This window comes from Bubalus kerabau, chromosome 1 (assembly GCF_029407905.1).
Source record: "Bubalus kerabau isolate K-KA32 ecotype Philippines breed swamp buffalo chromosome 1, PCC_UOA_SB_1v2, whole genome shotgun sequence".
Classification (NCBI taxonomy): Eukaryota; Metazoa; Chordata; class Mammalia; order Artiodactyla; family Bovidae; genus Bubalus; species Bubalus kerabau.
Window position 1 is genome coordinate 218791721 of NC_073624.1, and position 15770 is coordinate 218807490.

A 15770-nucleotide genomic window follows, 5' to 3' on the forward strand; every position below is an offset into this window, starting at 1 on the left:
CATGGTATTCTCCAGGCCAGAATACTGGAGTGGGTAGCCTATCCCTTTTCCAGGGGATCTTCCCAACCCAGGGTCTGAACCCAGGACTCCCACATTGCAGACAGATTCTTTATTAGCTGAGCTACCAGGAAAGCCCAGCCTATATGGGAAAAGAATCTAAAAACAAGTGGATATATGTACATGTGGTGGCTCAGAGCTTCCCAGATGACTCAGTTCAGTTTGGTTCAGTGGCTCAGTCATGTCCAACTCTTTGTGACTGACTCCATGGACTGCAGCACACCAGGCTTCCCTATCCATCACCAACTCCCAGAGCTTGCTCAAACTCATGTGCATCGAGTTGGTGATGCCATCCAACCATCTCATCTTCTGTCATCCCCTTCTCCTCCTGCCTTCAGTTTTTCCTGGCATGAGAGTCTTCTAAGGAGTCAGTTCTTTGTATCAGCTGGCCAAAATATTGGAGTTTCAGCTTCAGCGTCCGTCCTTCCAATGAATATTCAGGACTGATTTCCTTTGGAATTGACTGGTTTGATCTCCTTGCAGTCCAAGGGACTCTCAAGAGTCATCTCCAACACCACAATTCAAAAGCATCAGTTCTTTGGCGCTCAGTTTTCTTTATGGTCCAACTCTCACATCCATACCTGACTACTGGAAAAACAATAGCTTTGACTAGACGAATCTTTGTTGGCAAAGTAATGTCTCTGCTTTTTAACATGCTGTTTAGGTTGGTCATAGCTTTTCTTCCAAGGAGCAAGCGTCTTTTAATTTCATGGCCGCAGTCACCACCTGCAGTGATTTTGGAGCCCAAGAAAATAAAGTCTGACGCTGTTTCCATTGTTTTCCCATCTATTTGCCATGAAGTGATGGGACCAGATGCCACGATCTTAGTTTTCTGAATGTTGAGCTTTAAGCCAACTTTTTCACTCTCCTCTTTCACTTTCATCAAGAGGCTCTTTAGTTCTTCTTTGCTTTCTGCCATAAGGGTGGTGTCATCTGCATACCCGAGGTTATTGATCTTTTTCCCGGCTATCTTGATTCCAGCTTGTGTTTCATCCAGCCCAGCGTTTCTCATGATGTACTCTGCATATAAGTTAAATAAGCAGAATGACAATATACCACCTTCAAGTACTCCTTTCCCAATATGTACTCCTTATCCAGTATGGAACCAGTCCATTGTTCCATGTCCGGTTCTAACTGTGTTGCTTCTTGACCTGCATAAAGATTTCTCAGGCAGCAGGTAAGGTGGTCAGGTATTCCCATCTCTTGAAGAATTTTCCACAGTTTGTTGTGATCCATGCAGTCAAAGACTTTGGTGTAGTCAATAAAGCAGAAGTAGATGTTTTTCTGTGACTCTCTTGCTTTTTTGATGATCCAGCGGGTGTTGGCAATTTGATCTCTGGTTCCTCTGTCTTTTCTAAACCCAGCTTGAACATGTGGAAGTTCTCAGTTCACGTATTGTTGAAACCTGGCTTGGAGAATTTTGAGCATTACTTTGCTAGTGTGTGAGATGAGTGTAGTTGTGCGGTAGTTTGAACATTCTTTGGCATTGCCTTTCTTGGGATTGGAATGAAAACTAACCTTTTCCAGTCCTGTGGCCACTGCTGAGTTTTCCAAATTTGCTGGTATATTGCATGCAGCACTTTCACAGCATCATTTTTTACAATTTTTAAATAGTTCAGTTGGAATTCCATTGCCTCCACTAGCTTAGGGCTTCCCTGGTGGCTCAGAGGTTAAAGTGTCTGCCTCCAATGCGGGAGACCCGGGTTCGATCCCTGGGTCAGGAAGATCCCCTGGAGAAGGAAATGGTAACCCACTCCAGTATTCTTTTTTTTTTTTTTTTAATTTTATTTTATTTTTAAACCTCAACCACTGTATTTGTTTTGCCAAACATCAAAACGAATCCACTCCAGTATTCTTGCCTGGAGAATCCCATGGACGGAGAAGCCTGGTAGGCTACAGTCCACGGGGTCGCAAAGAGTCGGACATGACTGAGCGACTTTACCTTCACCTTCCTAAGGCCCACTTGACTTCGCATTCCAGGATGTCTGGCTCTAGGTGATTGGTGTGGTTATCTGGGTCATGAAGATGTTTTTTATACAGTTCTTTTATGTATTCTTGCCACCTCTTCTTAATATCTTCTGCTTCTTTTAGGTCCATACCATTTCTGTCCTTTTTTGGGCCCGTTCTTACATGAAATGTTCCCTTGGTATCTCTAATTTTCTTGAAGAGTTATCTAGTCTTTCTCATTCTATTGTTTTTCTCTATTTCTTTGCATTGATCACTGAGGAAGACTTTCTTGTCTCTCCTTGCTATTCTTTGGAACTCTGCATTCAAATGGGTATATCTTTCCTTTACCTTTAGCTTCTCTTCTTTTCTCAGCTACTTGTAAGGCCTCCTCAGACAACCATTTTGCTTTTTTGCATTTCTTTTTCTTGGGGATGGTCTTGATCACTGCCTGCTGTATAATGTCATGAACCTCTGTCCATAGTTCTTCAGGCACTCTGTCTATCAGACCTTATCCCTTGAATCTATTTGTCACTTCCACTGTAGTGGTTTCCCCTACTTTCTTCAATTTAAGTCTGAATTTGGCAATAAGGAGTTCATGATCTGAGCCACAGTCAGCTCCCGGTCTTGTTTTTGCTGACTGTATAGAGCTTCTCCATCTTTGGCTGCAAAGAATATAATCAATCTGATATAGGTATTGACCATCTGGTGATGTCCATGTGTAGAGTCATCTCTTATGTTGTTGGGAGAGAGTGTTTGCTATGACCAGTGCCTTCTCTTGGCAAAACTCTGTTAGCCTTTGCCCTGCTTCATTTTTTACTCCAAGGCCAAACTTGCCTGTTACTCCAAGTATCTCTTGACTCCCACTTTTGCATTCCAGTCCCCTATGATGAAAAGGACATTTTTTTTTTTTTTGATGTTAGTTCTAGAAGGTCTTGTAGGTCTTCATAGAGCCTTTCAACTTCAGCTTCATCAACATTTGTGGTTGGGGCATAGACTTGGGTTACTGTGATACTGAATGGTTTGCCTTGGAAATGAACAGAGATCATTCTGTCATTTTTGAGATTGCACCTAAGTACTGCATTTTGGACTCTTTTGTTGACTATGAGGGCTACTCCATTTCTTCTAAGGGATTCTTGCCCACAGTAGTAGATATAATGGTCATCTGAATTAAATTTGCCCATTCCAGGTCATTGTAGTTCACTGATTCCTAAAACATCAATGTTTATTCTTGCCATCACCTGTTTGCCCACTTTCAATTTACCTTGATTCAAGGACCTAACATTCCAGGTTCCTATACAATATTGTTCTTTATAGCATCGGACTTCACTTCCATCACCAGTCACATCCACAACTGGGCGTTGTTTTCTCTTTGGCTGTTTCTTCATTCTTTCTGGAGTTATTTCTCCAGTAGCATATGGGGCACCTACCGACCTGGGGAGTTCATTTTTCAGTGTCATATTTTTTTGCTTTTTCATACTGTTCCCAGGTGGCTCAGTGGTAAAAAAAAAAAAAAAATTGCCTGCCAATGCAGGAGCCTCAGGAAATGTGGGTTTGATCCTTGGGTTGGGAAGATATCCTTGAGGAGGAAATGGCAACCCACTCCAGTATTCTTGCCAGGATGATCCCTTGGACAGAAGAGCCTGGCAGACTACAATCCGTAGGGTCATAGACATAACTGAACATGCATGCATTTACCATATGTATATGTGTAATTGATTCACTTTGCTGTACACCTGAAACTAACTCAACATTTTAAATGAACGATAATAAAAGTTTTTTTTAAAAGATTGAAACAGTTTTACACAAAAATATAAAGTAAAATCTAATTTATCATTTAACAGATGATGAAATAAGAAAATTAGTGAGTTGCCCAAAGTCACACAGACAGTGTAGCTTCTGTTCTACAGCCTCCATTTTTACTTACTGTACTTTTTAGAAATCACCCACATGATTTCCGATTAAATGTTCAATTAGTACAGGATCTTTTTTCAAATGTTTACAGACACTTCTAACTCATATACCTACTTCCTCCTGTCTTATCCTCACTCTTGAAGGTGTACATTTAGTGAAAGTGTATCAGCTACCTTTTCAGTTCTTCTGACTAACATTTTCTCTATGTGAGAGGCTGTTGGTTTCTAAGGTTTTAGAAACCTTAGAAACCTGCTTCCCAACCATCAGGAGAGGAAGTACCCAAGTTTCTTTAGGTGATAAGGATTTATTTGAAGGCTAGTTGGAAAAGTACAGGTATTGTCTCAATACCCGTAGAACCAGAGTTCAGGAAGAACGAGGGGTAGCTCCTCTTTGGTCAGGCCCCAGCAGGATCAGTCATCTTTATGGCGCTTCTGCACTGACTCTGCCCTTTCCACAGCTCACTTCTTTGTGTTTGCTTCCCTAATTCTTCCATGACAGTAGTTCCCATATTTCAATAGGCATCAGAATTACTGGGAAACTCTTTAAGCATACCAACCCAAGTGATTTAGTTCTGCAGGTCTGAGGTGTTTCAAGTAATCTGCATGTTTAACAAGTTTGACAGGAGGTTCTGGTAGAGGTGGCAATTAAGGATCTCACCTTGCTTAGGAACACCCCAAGTAGTGTGGTATCTTCTGGTCACCATATTTTTTCACTACACATTCTATTAGAAGAATATTTGAGGGACTTCCCTGATAGTCCATTGGTTAAAACTCTGCTCTTCTACTGCAGGAGGCACAGGTTCCATCCCTAGTTGCATACTAAGATTCTGCATGCTGCATGGCATAGCCAAAAAATTAAAAACAAAAAATTTGAGCACATACCTCCATTATGAATATTTATATATTTAGAAGCTTTGTGTGTAGTAATATTATTAAAATATGTAAAATAGAAAAGATAAAAAATAAATATAAATACATTGGAATACTTTTTTCCTGTACTCTTCGTGTATTCCAGGGCTGTTTGCACTACCCCTGCTATCTTTCTGTGTGCTTGAAGTGCACCATCATTACGGAGCGCCTTTATTGGGCAGAGTAAAGGCACAGAAAAGTGGCACATTGTTTCAGGGCTCACTGGGTCAGCTCATAGGCCTTTCGTTTAGGTTCCAGGTCTTTGTTTTATTGAGCTAGTGATTGGGGTGGAGTGGGAGTAGTGATTGTGTGTGTGGCATCATGTAGAGCAGGCTGGTTCCTATAGGGAGGCTGTGATCCCCTTCTTCAGGGGCAAGGGGGGATCTGTGAGTGTGATAGCTGCTGTAGGTCTCATGAATATCTCTCTTCCACCATAGACTAATGATCTGTCTCTAAACCTGTTTACTTGTTAAGTCATGTCCGGCTCTTTTTAGACCCCAAGGACTGTAGTCTGCCAGACTCCTCTGTCCATGGGATTTTCCAGGCAAGAATACCCATTTCCTTCTCCCAACCCAGGGATTGAACCCTTGTCTCTTATGTCTCCTGCACTGGCAGAGGGGTTCTTTATCACTAGCGTCACCTGGGGAGCCTGGCAAAGTGCAAACTTTGTGTAGAGAGAGACTCCACAGAGGCTGTGGATGAGGCCCCTTTGTGTGCTCTTTCAGCTTTCCGTGACTTCCCCAAAAGAGGTCTGTTTTACCCTGGCTGTGCCAGGAGATGGGGTGGTGTGTGTGTGTGTGTGTGTGTGTGTGTTTGCTCTTAGGATTACAGGCAGCCAGTAGAACACCAGCACCGTGTGTGTGTGTGTGTGTGTGTGTTTGCTCTCAGGATTAAAGGCAGCCAGTAGAACACCAGCACCAAAGCCCTGGAGAACAACACCTGTGTTTGAGTGATCAAGTGTCTACAAGTAACTTAATATGAAGTAGTAACTGAGTCCCTGAACTCAAATACAAGTCTTCTCTGTGTATCTACTCTGCTCTTGGATATATACATACTCCCAGTAGCCAAAGAGGCTTCACTTTTCCTGATTTGCCCAATTTGTAGTTCCCTGATACTATTTTCTTGCTCTTGTGCACTGTTTTGTGAGTAGAGCATCATTTCCATGAGATAGAGTAACCACGTTGGGACAAGCAGACCTAAGGCATTGTCAGAGCCCAGAGTCAGAGCTGGACAAATCTCAAACACATTTCAGAAATCAGATGACATCTAATAAGTCATTAAAGTTGAAAATGGGTTTCCCACAATCTTTTTTCCCAAATAATTTTCTTACCCCTACTTTGAGACTTTTTGTATTTTAGTTTTCTTCTGTCACCTTGGGTATTTGAGTACAGGTGTTCTATACTCTCAAAGGCTGTGGAGAGTGGCCCACTGTTTTGAGCTCTGCAGAGGAGAGAGAAACAGGAGTTTCTTGGATTTAGGGTAACTAGCAGTCATACATCAGAGAAGGCAATGGCACCCCACTCCAGTACTCTTGCCTGGAAATCCCATGGACAGAGGAGCCTGGTAGGCTGCAGTCCATGGGGTCACACAGAGTTGGACATGACTGAAGTGACTTAGCAGCAGCAGCAGCAGCAGTCATACATATGTGTCTATATCCTCATTGATAGGGATATTTGAAAATAAATTATTTAGAATTTCATTATTTTCTGCTTAACTTTATGTTATTGAAACTCTCTAGGCTAGAAACACCATTTAAAAAAATAATTTTTTTTTTTTTTTTTGTTGGCTGCTCTGGGTCTTCACTGCTGCATCAGGCTTTCCCTGGTTGTGGTGGGCAGGAGATACTCCCTAGTTTCAGTGTGCGGGCTTCTCTTGTTAAGGCTCCTGGGCTCTAGAGCATGCAGGCTCGGTAGTTGTGGCACATGGGCTCAGAAGCTCCCCTGCAAATGGGATCTTCCAAGACTAGGGACCCCTGTCCGCTGCATTGGCCGGCAGATTCTTAACCACTGGACAACTGGGGAGGTCCACACCATTTTTTCTGTCATTTTGGTTTTTTTCCAGTCAGTGTATGTGCTTGCCATTTTTGTGTTCTGCTTTTTATACCTTTCCTAAAAATATTTTCTTGTCAGCCTGGTCACATATACTTGTCATTTTTAATGGTTGTCTATATAATCTTATTCTTCCTTGAGATTCATAACTTTATTCCACTTAATCCTCTTTGCTTCTACTATTTTGTAGGGTGTGTGGAAAGATTTGCTGCATTTCTAAAGACTTCTAGAAAACAAGCTGCATTACAGAACCTAAACCAGCATTTGCTTTTCTTCACTCTGAGGGAGCACACAAGTACTGAATTCTCTGCCACTGGGCACGCCAAGGTATTGAATTCTCTTCTCTGGAGTTCATGTCTGTGGGTCTGACTGGGCCACTTGATCAGCAAGAGGTCTCAGACACCAAACTAGGGAAAAATTAAACTAACAGAATGGTCAATATTTCCAAAGAGTCACTTTAGGTTCTGTCTATTGCTGCAGTGTTCAGAACATAGACATAGTTCATTGCCGTGATTAAAGTGACTTTCACCATTAGCCTCTTTGTTCCTGTAAGATATAGTGGTAGGCTATAGCTGGTTCATCATTTGGAGGTGTAATGGTTAGCTAAAGCTATTTTTCTACAAAGGGCCAGTTATTTCCTTAGTTTTTCTCCAAAACTTCAGCTTTAACAGGAAAGAGCCATGAATTTTGTGACATAGCTGCCTCTTTATCTGTCTTGGGAGTTATAGACTGCACATATAAGACAATTCATGTACCTCTGCATAATGAGGTGAGTTTTAGAAATCATAAATCTTCACTTAACATGCAGGTGGTGTTGGGTGCCAGCTTTAGAAAAACTGATGTAGTTGCCAAGTGCATGAATGTCATAAATCATTCATGCTAAGGTAGCCCAGAATTGAGCTGTCCTCTGAGGCAGACCAATTTCAAGGTGGTTGTTAAACACAAAAATGTGAGTCTGGATGATTGTTTTTCAAAATCAAACACACTTTTTATTTGAAAAGTAAAACCAAATTATCTTCCTCTTCTTAGTTGAAGTCAGTTTTTTAAGATCCTCCCTTCACCCTCAAAGACTCTATCAATGATAATATCTTTTCATCCCTGATCCCTGAATTCTATCAGAAATACATCACAAAATATATAACCTGTACATTTGCAATCCAGGCCATTAATGTGCTGAAAATAAGATTTTGATGTCTCAATAAATCTTGAGGCACATTAGTAGGGAAAAATTCTATTAGAGTTTTTTGAGGTATTTTCTTCTTGTGTCATATTTTACATGAAGTTGTAACTGCACAACTCAGATGCAACTCAAACCCAGCCAAAACCCAGACTGGGACTTGAACCCATAGGCTGGGATTTGAACCCACTGTCTTTTCATTAAGATCACACACCTGGTTTCAGAGCTTAATGAAGCTCAGGTTCTTTAGGTCTCAGCATAGAAGCCATTTAGCTAGAGACAAAGTAAAAAGAAGTGGATTTATTTAGAGACATACCCATTTCATAGACAGAATGTGATCTGCCTCAAAAAGCAAGAGCAGCGCTGGGAGAAACTCAGTCCACAGACAGAGAGAAGATGAGAGGTGCTGAAATACGGATTGGGTACTTTTTATGAATCTGATCATTTCATAGGCTAATGGGTGGAAGAATTATTCCAGCTATTTTGGAGAAGGGGCAGAGATTTCCAGGAATTGGACCCCTGCACATTTTTTGGCCTTTCATGGTTGGTCTTGGAATTGCCATGGTACCTGTGGGTATGTCATGTAGCTGATGTATTACAGTGAACATATAATGAGGCTCAAGATCTACTAGAAGTCAAATTTTTCACCATCTTAGACCTAACCAGTTATAACCAGTCTTTGTCATATCCTCAATGTCTATGTCATTCGGTAAAATTTGTTCCCTGCCGTCTTCCCTCCTATTTTAATGTTATAGTGGATAATAGGCAAGCATAGCCCTCTTCCCCCAGAAGGCAATGGCACCCCACTCCAGTACTCTTGCCCGGAAACTCCCATGGACGGAGGAGCCTGGTAGGCTGCAGTCCATGGGGTCTCGAAGAGTCGGACACGACTGAGAGACTTCACTTTCACTTTTCACTTTCATGCATTGGAGAAGGAAATGGCAACTCACTCCAGTGTTCTTGCCTGGAGAATTCCAGGGATGGGGGAGCCTGGTGGGCTGCCGTCTATAGGGTCGCACAGAGTCGGACATGACTGTAGCGACTCAGCAGTGGCAGCCCTCTTCCACATTGCCCGTTTATTTAGGGCTAAAAAGGGGGAATAAGTAGGGCTTAGAGGGAGGTGACCCCTGGGACAGAAAACTGAGCACTATGATGAGCTGAACAGTCTCTGAGTCACCAGGCTTCATCTAGACTCCTGGAATATGGGTTTTAAACTAAGGTATTTCATCTGAAAGTTGCCTGTTTGGTGGATGAAGTTGATGAGGTTAAATACTATCTTTTTTTAATTAAAGCTATTTTATTGGGGGATAAATTTTATTTTATTTTATTTATTTGATGTAGTCCAGGTTGGATAGTATTGAGGAAGTAAAATATGCTAGTATTTTCAGTTAGGAGTCTTCAGAGAGAAAAATGAAGTTTTGCCTGAGGCTGTTAGGTACTCAGTGGGTAGTTAGGTTCTCAGTGGGTAGTTAAGTGTCTGTATCCTTCTGTGTAGTCTCCAGCACAGAGCCACATACTGGTGACAGTTCTCTTTGGTGTATCTTAGAAGCTCTTTTGAGGTGAATGTGTTGATTATATGGGTAGCCTCAGTTAAAGATTTTAGGGGACAATTCCAGGCAGAACATCTTTTTCGCTGAATGTAATCTCCCACTCCTCCACTGCAGGCTTACTACTACTTTATGCTTCAATGCCTTGTATATACCTTTCCAACTATTTGAGGTCTTCTATTTCTTATCCAGATGTTGAGCTCTTACTTATCCTGTAAAACCCTCTTAAATCTCATCTTCTCTGTAAATCCTTTTCAAGCTTCTTGAGACAACTTCTCACTTGATCTTCTGTGCTTCTAGAACATTTATTCACAGTTTTGTTATGACACATACATGGGAGCTTAATTATTTGTCAGCATGTCCATCCCTCGCACTAGATTGTGAGCATCTTAAGGACACAAACAGAATTTTATTAATATGGGTATTGCTTGTACCTCATGGGCTTCCTCAGTGGCTCAGATGGCAAAGAATTGGCCCACAATGCAGGAGACCTGGGTTTGATCCCTGGGTTGAGAAGATACCCTGGGAAAGGGAATGGCTACCTACTCTAGTGTTCTTGCCTGGAGAATTCCATATACAGAGGAGGCTGGCAGGCTACTGTCCATGGGGTTGCAAACAGTTGGACACAACTGAGCAACTAATGCTTCATTAATATGCCATATCTGACACCAAGTGGAAACTCAGTGATGGAATCTCATCCTTTTGCCTTTTTTTTTAAAGATTTATTTATTTAATTAATTTACTTTTTGACTGTGGTGAGTCTTTGTTGCTGTATGCAGGCTTTCTCTAATTGTCCTGAGCAGGGGCTGCCCTCCGTTGTGGAGCATGGGCTATAGGTGTGCATGCTTCAGTAGCTGCAGCGCATGGGCTCAGTAGTTGTGGTGCATGGGCTTAGTTGCTCTGGGGCCTGTGAGACCTTCCTGGACCGAGGATCGAACCAGGCATATTATTCTTAACCACTGAGCCACCAGAGAGCCCAAGAAGAAAGCTTTTTAAAGTTACATCTCATCATAATTTATGAATGCTAAGACTAAACATAAAGCGTTTACTTGAGTCCCCTATTAAGGATGCCTGAGAGTGACAGAGGCAAGCAGATATTTCCTGCGTTCTTACTGTGTCCTGGGATTTTCTGTAGATTCTTGGCAGAGGAAGTCCTTTTCTTTCTTCCTGTACGATATCTCTGGGGCTTCTATGTCTTTGTCTTCTCACTTCAGTCATTCTAATGTAAGTGACATTTTCTCACACTTGAACTGCAACAATTATAGCAGTTATGACTCTCAGCTTATAAATTCAGATGTGGAGAAAGTATCACATTTATTTATAAGCTTAAATAAGGTAAGCTCCAATTATATGCTCCTACCCTGTCTGACTGGTGGGAAATTTAACCTCACTTATGTTTCATCTTCAGACCTGAATTGTGATTCCAGGATCCTATATTTTGCCATGAGATTGGAAGGGGCTTCGAGTTGCTGGTTATTGCTGAGACACCTGGTGTCCCATTATTTGCACCAACCCTTCATGTCCAGTACCTGAGTGTCTGATCTTCATCCTTGACTTACAGAAACCTTTTGTGAGGCTGTGAATCCTGCAGCCTAGAGTCCTATCTCCTGGTTGTAATGTGGGGCCAATCTTCTCTGGGTTGTGTTCCTTCCTCTGGTGCTGCCAAGGAGCAAGGCCTGGGTCCCCAGGTTGTAGGTCCTACAAACTCATCTTCATCTACAACCCAGGGGAATCTCTTTCTAGTCTGCCTGGAGCACTTGCCTGCATTATGCTCCTCTGAGGCTGGTTTATCTTGCTCGTTTATAGCAATCTTAATGGTCTTTTAAATCCCAATCCCCTGTCACTACAACCAAAACTTTTATTTCCTTTTCCTTAAATTTCCATGGGAGGTTAAGGGAGACATCTGTTATCCAGTTCTTTCAGCAAAAAAAGAGAAGAAAAATTTTAAATCCTGCCATATGCTAATCTCCTAACTGACATCCTTGCCTTTTTTTTCACTTCTCCATTCCAATTATTTTGAACATTCCAGTCAGAATAGTTGTTCTAAAACTCCTGCCCAGAAACTCAGTGGCTTCTCATTGTCTCTAGAATAAAATCAAAGCACCAAGCTCCTTAGTCTGCCATTAGGGCTTTTCATGATTTTCTTCACCTTTGAAAGCTGACTTCCCGTTACTCCTTTGTCAGAGGGCCCTGGTCTACGCCTGTTCCTCTAACGCCATGGGCACTTCTTGACCCCCCATGCTTTCCCACCTCCTCACTACACCTGACTGATGTGCCACCCAGATCAAGTGCTTGCTGCTTCAAACAGCTTGGTGGTTGTTAGCCCATTCCACAGTGATCTAGTCCACCTTAAACCTAGTTCTCCTCCGTACATCCATTTGGTACCTGAGGTTATGGTTTATCATATGGTGCTTGCTTCTCATCTAGATTTGTGAGCCTCTCAAGTACAGAGACTTCCATTTTCTTGTATTCTGAGCCACCACAGACCTCTTCATAGTATGGGGTGCTCACTAAGTGCTTATTAGTGAATATCATGGCCTGGCCATGAGATCCTTCCTAAGCACACCCAGCCCTGCTATAGTGTAAGAAGCAGGAAAATAAAGGGAAAAGGGGGCCAGTTTTATTACTGCCATGAGAATAATGTGTTTCATTGGTTTGTACCATCAAGGAGTGGCCTCCTTGCTTGCCTCTAACACCCAACGAAGCATCTGCCCTAACAACGGTGAACACATTCCACCATCAGAGTAAGTAGTCCAGAGCTCCTCGGGGTGGTGGGCACTCTAGCTTTGCTGTCCTTTTGCTTCTTCACAGGCTGCCATTCACAATAGGTTTCTCTGTCATGAATGCAAACTAGCCAGTCCCTCTTGAACATATCAACCTGCTATGTTGAACATATCAACATACCTTGACACCTGCTCAAAGTAATTTTCCTCTCACTAAGCTAGGGTTAATAGACACAAATGGTCACCATTTACTTCTCCTTGGCTGATACTGGGAGAATGTCTTCACACAAATAGGCAGGTTGGCTGGATAGGCAACTCTAGCTCATACTCTGGGGAAGTAGAGAGTTTCCTGCTTCAGCCTGTGGGGCTCTATGAATACTTCACTTGCTGCTTATACCAGCTTCCTGTGGACTTCCCCCCCTAGCCCCTTTGCTAAGTCCTTTCTGGCCTTCATTCATGTTGACCTAGTGACAGGGAACAGGCAGAGAGGATTCTAGCATCGTCCTGGTAGTCTGACTGGATAACACTAAAAGCTTTCCAATACTTCAAATCTTTGATCCTGTAATTTTTACTTGCATTGCTTTTAATCAACACTTAGAATCCCCTAGCTTTCTGCTAATCCCTTCAGCCTCCTCACCTTGGCCTCTTTCCCACTTGATAGATTCATTCTAGCCACTCAGGCCTTCTCTCAGCTCCTTCAGTGTGTTGCTTTTGCTTTCCCATATGTTCTCTCTGCTCTCTAGGTCTCTATTCTGCCCACCAGCCCTTTGTCTAATCCTACTTAGCTTTCAGGTTCCCCCATATTTTAATGTCACTTATGTAGGCAAACTTTTTTAACCCCCAGACTAGATCAGTTCCCAAACCAGTCCTACATATTATCTTCCATAGCACTTTGTGCACCTGTATTCATTAAACTACTTTTTGGAAAAAATTTGCTTGGTGCTTATCTTCCCCAGTACTTTGAAAGCTCTGTGTGCACAGAGACTGTGTCTATTCTGTTCACAATTTTGTTGCCGGAACCTATCCCAGTACCTGACACCTAGTAGCTTATTCAAGTAAATGTTCATCAACTGGCCATCTCTGCTTCTTACCTCAGTCATGCATTTCCCCTGCTGTTCATCATGTATTGGCTTAATGCTGCTTTTCTGCTATTTATGCTTATCTACTTAATGTTAGCTCTCTTCAGTTGTACTTTCCTGGAGGGCAGAGAATTCACATATGTAATTTTCTTTGTATAAAGCTTTGCATGTGGGTGTATGTGTATGTGTCTCATCCCCCGCCCCTCCCCTGGAATATAGGGGAAGAATGAGGAGGCCAAACTGAGAAGATGGAAGTAAGTGTTTACATAAAAGAGACTCTGAAACTGTTGAGGTGGCTTGTGACTCCCCTTGTTACCCCTGGGGATGCTCAGGGTGCAAGGGACAGGATATGGGGCAGGAATCTGACAGTACAGGAGGCTTTTGGACGTTGTTAAAGTAACTTTGCTCAGAAGTGGTATGTACTGCAGGGTAGCAGGAGGAGGGAAGAGAGGATGCTTTTGGGAATTCAGAAAAAAAGGGGAAAAGTGGGAAAAAGACCTAAATGGATGTTTGAGTGGATAAAGAAGTTGTGGTACATATATATACACAATGGAAAATTACTCAGCCATAAAAAGGAATGCATTTGAGTCAGTTCTAATGAAGTGGATGAACCTAGAACCTATTATACAGAGTGAAGTAAGTCAGAAAGCAAAAGATAAATATATTCTAATGCATATATATGGAATCTAGAAAAATGGTACTGAAGAATTTATTTACAGGGCAGCAGTGGAGAAACAGACATAGAGAATAGACTTACGGACACGGGGAGAGGGGAGGAGAGGGTGAGATGTATGGAAAGAGTAACATGGAAACTTACATTATCATATGTAAAATAGATCCAGTTCCAGTTCCAGTTCAGTTGCTCAGTCGTGTCTGACTCTTTGCGACCCCATGAATCACAGCACACCAGGCCTCCCTGTCCATCACCAACTCCTGGAGTTCACTCAGACTCACGTCCGTCGAGTTAGTGATGCCATCCAGCCATCTCATCCTCTGTCGTCCCCTTCTCCTCCTGCCCCCAATCCCTCCCAGCATCAGAGTCTTTTCCAATGAGTCAACTCTTTGCATGAGGTGGCCAAAGTACTGGAGTTTCAGCTTTAGCATCATTCCCTCCAAAGAAATCCTAGGGCTGATCTCCTTTAGAATGGACTGGTTGGGTCTCCTTGCAGTCCAAGGGACTCTAAATTAGATAGCCAACAGGAATTTGCTGTATGGCTCAGGAAACTCACACAGGGGCTCTGTATCAACCTACAGGGGTGGGATGGGAAGTGTGATGGGAGGGAGGTTCAAAAAGGAGAGGATATATGTATACCTATGGCTGATTCATGTTGAGTTTTGACAGAAAACAACAAAATTCTATTAAGTAATTATCCTTCAATAAAAAAATAAATTAATTAAAAGGAAAAAAGGGGGGAAGTGGCAGAGCTTAAATCCATAGGCCTCATTTTCCACAAGGACATTAGAGTGCTATTAAGCCAAGGAGAACCACTAACTCTGACAATAGCTCCTCTTGCTATAAGCCCTTTGGTGGTGTTTTTATTACTTTTTAAAATAAAGGTTGAGAAACAACTTTTACAGTTGTAACTAGAACAGTGATAAGCAGGGCTCATGGTATGTAATCATTAAAAAAAAACTTGTTTTTGGCTCCCACTGTTCCTTTAAACTTGCTCCATAGTGGTAGTCCTCACTCCACTCCTGGACAAACGTTTCTTCTGCAGTTATTAGGAAGCACTGTAGTTGCTTTATATAATAAAACCTGATCTCAGTTAGGTACTTAACATATTCAGCCCAGATATTGTCCCTGTTTCCAAAGTTTTTCAGTATTAAGCTATTTATCCTCCTTCATCTGGGGCTTGCTACAAGTAAGAAGATGGGTGTGGTCCTTCTTTCTTTCCTGAAGTTTCTGACACTTCCAGGATTAGAGCAAGAAAGTATGAGGGAGCAGGAAATAATGTACTTGCCTCACATTGTTGAAGCCAGTTTTGTGTTCTCCAGGAATGGTGAATATTTAAATTTAGCTTTCTCCTGGGGCACTTTTGTGAGTTCTTCAGATCTGTACTCCCCCCACCCCACCACATGTACATAGGCACACTTGATTCGGGCGAGTACACTCTATTCTGTCAGTTGCTTTCTTACTCCATAGCAATTCAATGGCCTGTTGGTGAGAAACCAGTGTTTTGCTCACATAAGCTCTGAGACTATGGGCAATCCCAGCATTGTTAAGCAGGTGCTAGCCTGGAGAGGGCAATGGCACCCCACTCCAGTACTCTTGCATGGAAACTCCCATGGATGGAGGAGCCTGGTGGGCTGCAGTCCATGGGATCACTAAGAGTCGGACACGACTGAGTGACTTCACTTTGACTTTTCACTTTC

The 15770-nt window shown here is 42.3% G+C and overlaps 1 protein-coding gene across 1 annotated transcript in view; it reads left to right on the forward strand.

Annotated features, from left to right (window-relative positions):
- The window catches only part of CTNNA1 (catenin alpha 1), a 329686-nt gene that overhangs the window by 4811 nt on the left and 309105 nt on the right, over positions 1 to 15770 (forward strand). Inside the window, exon 2 of the mRNA XM_055554916.1 lies at positions 7062 to 7198. The gene's annotated coding sequence lies outside the window, so the exon portion shown is untranslated. The remainder of the gene's footprint in view (positions 1 to 7061; positions 7199 to 15770) is intronic.